Raw genomic sequence first — 6,863 nt, 5'->3', positions numbered from 1 at the left:
TAACAGTAGCTAAACTAAGAAGAGGTCAATCCAACTTACTCGAAAGAGAAAACAATGCAGATGTCTTCTTGTGGTTGTGGGTGTTCAAGACCCAGCTGCTGTGGAAACTGCGTCAAACCTGCAGGTGACCCTGGATTCTTGAGCTTTTACTGCATAAGCCTCCTCCTTCCTGGGGGACAGGGGGCTCATGATCCCGGGGATCCCCTGACACGTTCGGTCCTCTGTGGAGAAAAAGGACCATCTGGGAAAGGCTGGGACTTGGACTCAACCTTGGCCAGCATTTGCCTGTTGCAATCATTTTCTTTCCTTAACTCAATGAATTTTCAGTCGACATGGCTGTGTTCCAGTTTTCTTGAGTTTTTTTTTGTTTTTTTTTTGTTTGTTTGTTTGTTTTTTTTTTGGCATGGAAGATTGTCTTCTTTCTATAATTTCTTGCTCATGTGTTCCTCCATCTTCTCAGACAGGTTGCAAATCTTCACCCCACACGGCCTGACAGAGTCATTGGCTTGTGTCATTGGTCCATTGTTCTCACTACACCGTTCCTTTCACAGACTTCATCGAAGTCAGAACACTTTTTTCCTAGCACCTTCACAATTCTTTTTTTTCTTTTTCTTTCTGCAGGGTGAACATGTACTAAGGTCTCTGGGTGTTCCTCAAAACTCCCATTAGGTGCTTGCCTAGGAGGCCCCTCTCTGGCCACCAGGAGTGTAGAACCTTCCAATTCACTTTGAGGGGGCACAGTGACTGCCCCCAAAGGCGACAAGATCCACTTGCTGTTAGCACCTGTTCACAATTCTTAAAGTGTGTCATTTCTTCACTATCAAAACCACCACCACAGCACATACCAGGATCCTCCAGGGAAATGCGTAGGCACGTGGGACAGTCCCAAGCTTTCAGGAATCACCAGCAGAACACTGCACAGGTGCTGCAGGACTAGCTGAAAGGTGAATGCAGGCCGGCAGGTGGCCCTCCATGACTGGTTGGGCGCTCAGCTCTGTCTGAGTGCCAGTGTCCTGTGTGCCATACCTGACCACAACAGAGTGTTCTATTCCTAAGTAAACAGGTCCCTAGCAACCAGGCCAGATCAGTTGGGCTGGGGGAGGGGAATCTAGCAGGTTCTAGAAAACCATTTTTCCTACCTGTTCTCTGAAATAGAACGTGTTCTCACGTGTACAGGCACTGGGCTCACATGTACGCCCCATAAAGTGTCGCTTACCATTAGCACCTTGCATTAGTGTGGTGCATTTGTTACCACTGATGAACCAACATTGGCACATTCGTATCAATTAAAGTCCATAGTTTACATCAGGGCTCATCCTTTGTGTTGTGTAGTTCTGTGATCTCTGACAGATACATGATGTCATGTATTCAGTATCAAACAGAATAGTGTACAGCCCCCTCAAATTTCCTGTGCTCCACCCAGTCATCCCTCCTCTCCTCTTGAACCTTTGGAAACCACTGATGACTTTCCTTGTTCTGAAGGCTGCGTTGTCTTTCAATTAGTGGTAGCATGGCCTATCTTTCTCCATCCCTTTAGTTTCCAAATAATTATGTCTTCCAAATTAGTTTATTGTACACAAAATACACTTGGGTGTGGTTTTCTTATTCCTTATAACAACCCATGTCCTTTAACTTATACATTTAGACCTTTGGCATTTAAAGTGATTGTTTACATACTTGGGTAGTATCTATTTTATTTCTTACTGTTTTCTGTTCATTGTCTTTCCTTTTTCTTTTGTCTTCCTCTCTCTTTTTCCTTGTCTGGTTTTAGTTGAGCATTTTATGTGATCCCATTTTGTCTCCTCTTAACATATCAATTATACTTCTTTTTAAAATTTTTGAGTAGTGCCGAAACCGGTTTGGCTCAGTGGATGGAGCGTCGGCCTGCGGACTGAAGGGTCCCGGGTTCGATTCCGGTCAAGGGCATGTGCCTGGGTTGCGGGCACATCCCCAATGGGGGATGTGCAGGAGGCAGCTGATCGATGTTTCTCTCTCATCGATGTTTCTGACTATCTCGCTCCCTTTCTCTCTGTAAAAAATCAATAAAATATATTAAAAAAAATTTTTGAGTAGTTATCCTTTGACTTTGCAATATGCACTTACATCTTATTCAGGCCCACTTTGTTGAGAATTTGGATGGATATGAAATCCCAGCAAAGTGTGAAAGAGGAAAAGTCACTTTTAGATGAATAAGTCTTCAAACAATGCACCATCCAGGCATCTCTATTTGTTTAAGTCAATGCTTTCCTCTCCCTTTGAATTCAAAGGCAGTTTTTAACTGATACAAGTAGTATAATCATTCTTTGTTTGCTCTTTGTTTGTTTTAGAAATTTGAAGCCGTATAGAAAAATTCTAAATGAATTCAGGGTAGTTGGGGGAATAGAAACTGGGGGGCGGGGATGAGGTTGGACTTGAGACAGTAGTTTTTCATCCGACTGGGACACTCATGAGGGTGAAAGGGGGCACTATTAAAATTACACGGAAAATAAGCATAAATCAGAAATGTTCCTGGAAAACTGGATGCAGTCACCCTAATTATAAGCCCCGTAGAGTTCTTTTGACTTTTTAAACTTTGTGCATGTATTTCTCTTCAACATAAAATTAATCTTAAATGCAGACTGATAAGGTTTGTGGAGTCAATGAGTCCAGCTTCACAGTCCATGCAGAAAGGACATCAGTGATATTGCTGACGTGTAACCATCTAGTCTTTGCTCAAACCCTTTCCCTGGCTCACGTTAGGTCTACTACATGGCAGCTGTAATTGTTATCAGTTTCTTTCAAACTTGCCAGCTCCACCAATAGGAATATAATACAGAACCCTTTCTCTTCTATGGCTAGCCCTGGTTTTAAAAGCGCATTGCTTCTTTAGTCCAACAGACGTGACACTGGTACCTTGTCCAGTCCCCCAGCTTTTCGGCCCCACTGTGCTGTGTTTATTAGTATTAGAGTGAAAAGCGGGGAAGGCGGGTTTGTTTAGGCTAAGAACCAAGACTTCAGAAGGGATTTATTGTCTCGGGCAAGGTCATACATAACCCTGCAGAAGGTTTGATTGGCAAGTGAAAGGCTCATGCATCAGAGAAGTCGCTGACTTCAGTGATGTATAACCCCGGCTCCGTGCCTGCTCCATTCCTCTCGCAGGCTGCCGTCTTTGCCCTCTTGCTGTCCTATGATGTAGGACGCGGCCAAGATTGACAGAGAGAGAGAAGGTTGAAGGGCAGTGGTTGAAATGACACCTATCCAGACTGAAATCCAAATGGCTTAGTTTACCATGATGTGTTTTAATAAAGGAGAGTGAAAAGGGAAGAGGTTGTGGTTTCTAATCAAACAAAGTAATGCTTTAGCTACTGAAATGCAAATGGTTTAACTGGTAGGGGAACACACGTTAATTAGGTCAAAAAGATATTAGGAGGAAACCAAAAAACATCATTGCCACAGTTAGATCTACAGCTGGTTTGTGGCAAAAGAAGACACACATGGAAATTACAGAGTCAAATGTTAATATTTTAATCTTCTATTGCTTTGTAACTTGAGTGACTATTTTAGTTTTATAATAAAAACAACCTTTGCATTTCACTGCAGGTATTTTAACATAGAAACAATATTACTGATTCTCAATCACAGTGTGTTTTGTGCTGTTTGAGCGCTCTGCCTTTCCTGAGGGTGTACTGATTCCTTGATGGTAATAACCCTTACCTCAGAGCTAGACGCAGGCTGCAAGAATGATGTTTACTGTTGCCTTCTGTAAACCGTTGAATTTAGGTGATTGTATGTTAGTTTACAATTTTTAAGTGGTTAACTGAGCCTTAAGTGTACAGTATATTGTATAGAATATAACCAGAGGATCTCAGAGACTTCTTGTGGTGGTGGTTATTGTTTTGATCAAAGAATGGTCAAAGAATTTAGAATTAGTTAAGTACAAATGTGGAGCATTTTCTGCCCTCTAGTGGCAAAAAGCAATTTTGCAATATTGGTTACATTTCAGTGTTTTAAATTATAAGGGAAAGGCTACATGCTATTTTATAAGCGGTTTGAAAATTATATAGGTACATTGCTATAGCTAATTAGCATTGTTGCATATTTTAAGAAAGATACACAATATTTTTATGTTTTATTAACCACAATATACTAGTCCCGGGAAATCTTACAAGAGGTAAAATGAATTTTGAGATAATTTTTCTTTGGGATTAAACAGTATTTCTCTGCCTCTACAAAGAGTATTAATTCAACATTAATCTCATTATAATTTAATTTCACTCCTGATTCTAATTGTGATTTTCCTATTTGACTCCTTTTATATGTTAGTTTCTATATTTAGGAGGAGAATAACGGGCAATACTTCCCATTTCCTAAGCTACACATAGGAATAAATGTATTACACGAGTGTTATATTATGAAAGGAAAACTTCATGATACATGAGAAAAATAGGCCATTAGGAAGAATTTGATAAAGCCCTGAAGTTCAAAGTGCTATAAAAATAGTTCACGAATGATTTTTGACCATTCTTTTTTTCTCAGGAAAATTAAACTATCCAAACTCTTCATTTTCATTACTGTTATGAAATAAATACCTTCTCATGCCTGAAGTTTCAGATATTTACAGAGAACCATTAGCTCTGGGCCCAGCTGAGATGATAACATAGTTCAGGAGATAAAAAGAGGAGCCACAATGACTCCATTTAAAATAAGCTTAAAGGGACTATAGGGAAAATGTAACATTCTGGTGAAAAATGTGATACTCCTACCTAACATATTAGTCTGTCAGAATCAGGGCATCTCCAAAAAGCATCAACCTTGGACCTGGAGAGTATTATGCTAAGTGAAATCAGTCAGTCAGAGAAAGACAAATACCCCATGATCTCACTCATATGTGGAATCTAATGAACAAAATAAATCGACGAACAAAATAGAAACTGAGGCATGGATACATGGAACAGATTGACAGCTGTCAGAGGGGAGAGGGGTTGGGGGACTGGATGAAAAAAAAGTGAAGGGATTAAGCAAAAACATATGTATATAGCACGTAGACAGACAAAAGAGTGGTGATAGCCAGAGGGAAAGGGGTGGGGGTGGGGTAGGTGGAGTGGGCAAAGGGAGGAAAATGGGAACGGAAAGACTTTGTTTTGGGCGATGGGCGCACCATGCAGCGCGCAGGTGATGTTTTACTGAGTTGTACACTTGAAACCCGTATGGTTTCGCAAACCAGGGTCACCCCAATAAATTCGATTTAAAAAGCATCAATCTTATTTTTGTCATAGGAACTTTTTTTGTAGGCAAAATAACACGAAAGCTTTGGGTATGGTATTATGTAGGTATTAATAGTCTGAGTATAATTAGAGAATAGATGATGTTGAAAGGGAAGTGAAATGCACTTAATGCCACTAAATTGTACATTAAAGATGGTTAAAAGAATACATTTTGTTATGTATATTTTTCCACAGAAAAAAAAAACTACATAAGAAAGGCAAGTGAAATCTCTCTGATTTTTAAACACTTTTACCAACAATGAAAAAATGTGCAATACCTAATACACCTCTCAGGAAGTCAGGGTCACTTAATAAATAGTCATTTAAAATAAACATTGGATGTCATAAAGAGGGACAAACGTTCGCCGCACAGTATTTTCCTGATTCAAGCCTGACTCTAAGAAGCAAAGTGATTATATTTCCCACAGAACAGTGGGCAACAGACTTCCGTCTGGGGGAGAGGAGGGAAAGGCTGAGATACTGGAATACTCCTATGGTTCATGTCCGTGAATTCTATTCTGATTTATTTTAATTCCTTTACTGCTTTGTCCTAATTCACGGATGAGATCTGTAGGAGACTGGAAATAACCCAGAGATTGAAAGACGAGACCTCCCCTTGCAAAAGCTTATCTACTGATGCCTCCACTTGCCAATGACTACATATTTCAGTGGCTCCCTTGACCAGTTCAGTTCTCCATCGAAGCAGAAACTGATAATTGAATTTCATCATCAACAATGACACTTTGGTCGGGGGGTGGGGGGTGGGGGGGGATCATTATTGCTCCTTTAGAGTCTAAGATAAAAATGGCCCAGCGTTTATTCTGTGACGTCTTTACCCTTTATAGTCATTACTGATAGATAGTTACTTATTACTGATAAGGTAGGCACCTCCTTACCTGCTCTTAAGGTAAACACTTTATTAAAGCTGTCCAGGCACCTACGGTCTTTTTCTTTCCTTCCTCCTTCCCTCCCTCTCTTCTTTTCTTCTTTATAAAATCTGTATTCAGTATTATAAAACAGTGGGGATTTATTCCTGCGCTCTAGGGCATCATGCTTTCTTTCTAAAGCTCAATTCAATAAATGTTTTCCGAGTGCTTCACATGTTTGAGGGCTGGATGGGAGGTGGCTGTGTGGTGGAGGACAGGGTAGCGGATGGAGGAGAGCACAGACTTTGAAGTCAGACAGATCTCAGTGGAGCCCACTTGTTAGGTTCGTTTCTTCAGAGAGTTCTTCCTTTTTTTAAAAAAATATACATTTATTGATTTCAGAGAGGAAGATAGAAACATCAATGATGAGAGAGAACCATTGATCAGATGCTTCCTGTTCACCTCCTACTGGGGATCGAGCCCACAACCCGGGCATGTGCCCTTGAGAGGAACCGAACCTGGGACCCTTCAGTTTGCAGGCAGACGCTCTACCCACTGAGCCAAACTGGCTAGGGCTTCAGTGAGTTCTTTCTGAGCTCAATTCTCATGTATAAAAATGAGCAAAACAGAAGTGGGTAAAACAGCATTAAATGTTAAAAGAGACACAGTTATAACAATAACTAGTCCCTATTTTTACTAAGCTAGGGAGGGAATACAAAGGACAGCCTAGTGCAGTGGTTCCTAATCAGGAATG

General features: G+C 40.6%; 1 non-coding gene across 1 annotated transcript; it reads right to left on the bottom strand.

Moving 5' to 3' along the window:
* Positions 1-703: 703 nt before the first annotated feature.
* On the bottom strand, positions 704-810 carry LOC111826060. The gene has a single exon (XR_002829303.1). It is a non-coding gene; the product is annotated as a small nucleolar RNA SNORA68 (small nucleolar RNA).
* Between the last annotated feature and the right edge of the window lie 6,053 nt (positions 811-6,863).

Source organism: Myotis lucifugus, unplaced genomic scaffold (genome assembly GCF_000147115.1).
Source record: "Myotis lucifugus unplaced genomic scaffold, Myoluc2.0 scaffold_52, whole genome shotgun sequence".
NCBI classification, from domain to species: Eukaryota; Metazoa; Chordata; class Mammalia; order Chiroptera; family Vespertilionidae; genus Myotis; species Myotis lucifugus.
The sequence above is the reverse complement of the archived record's forward strand: the minus strand, read 5'-3'. Positions and strand labels throughout refer to the sequence as shown.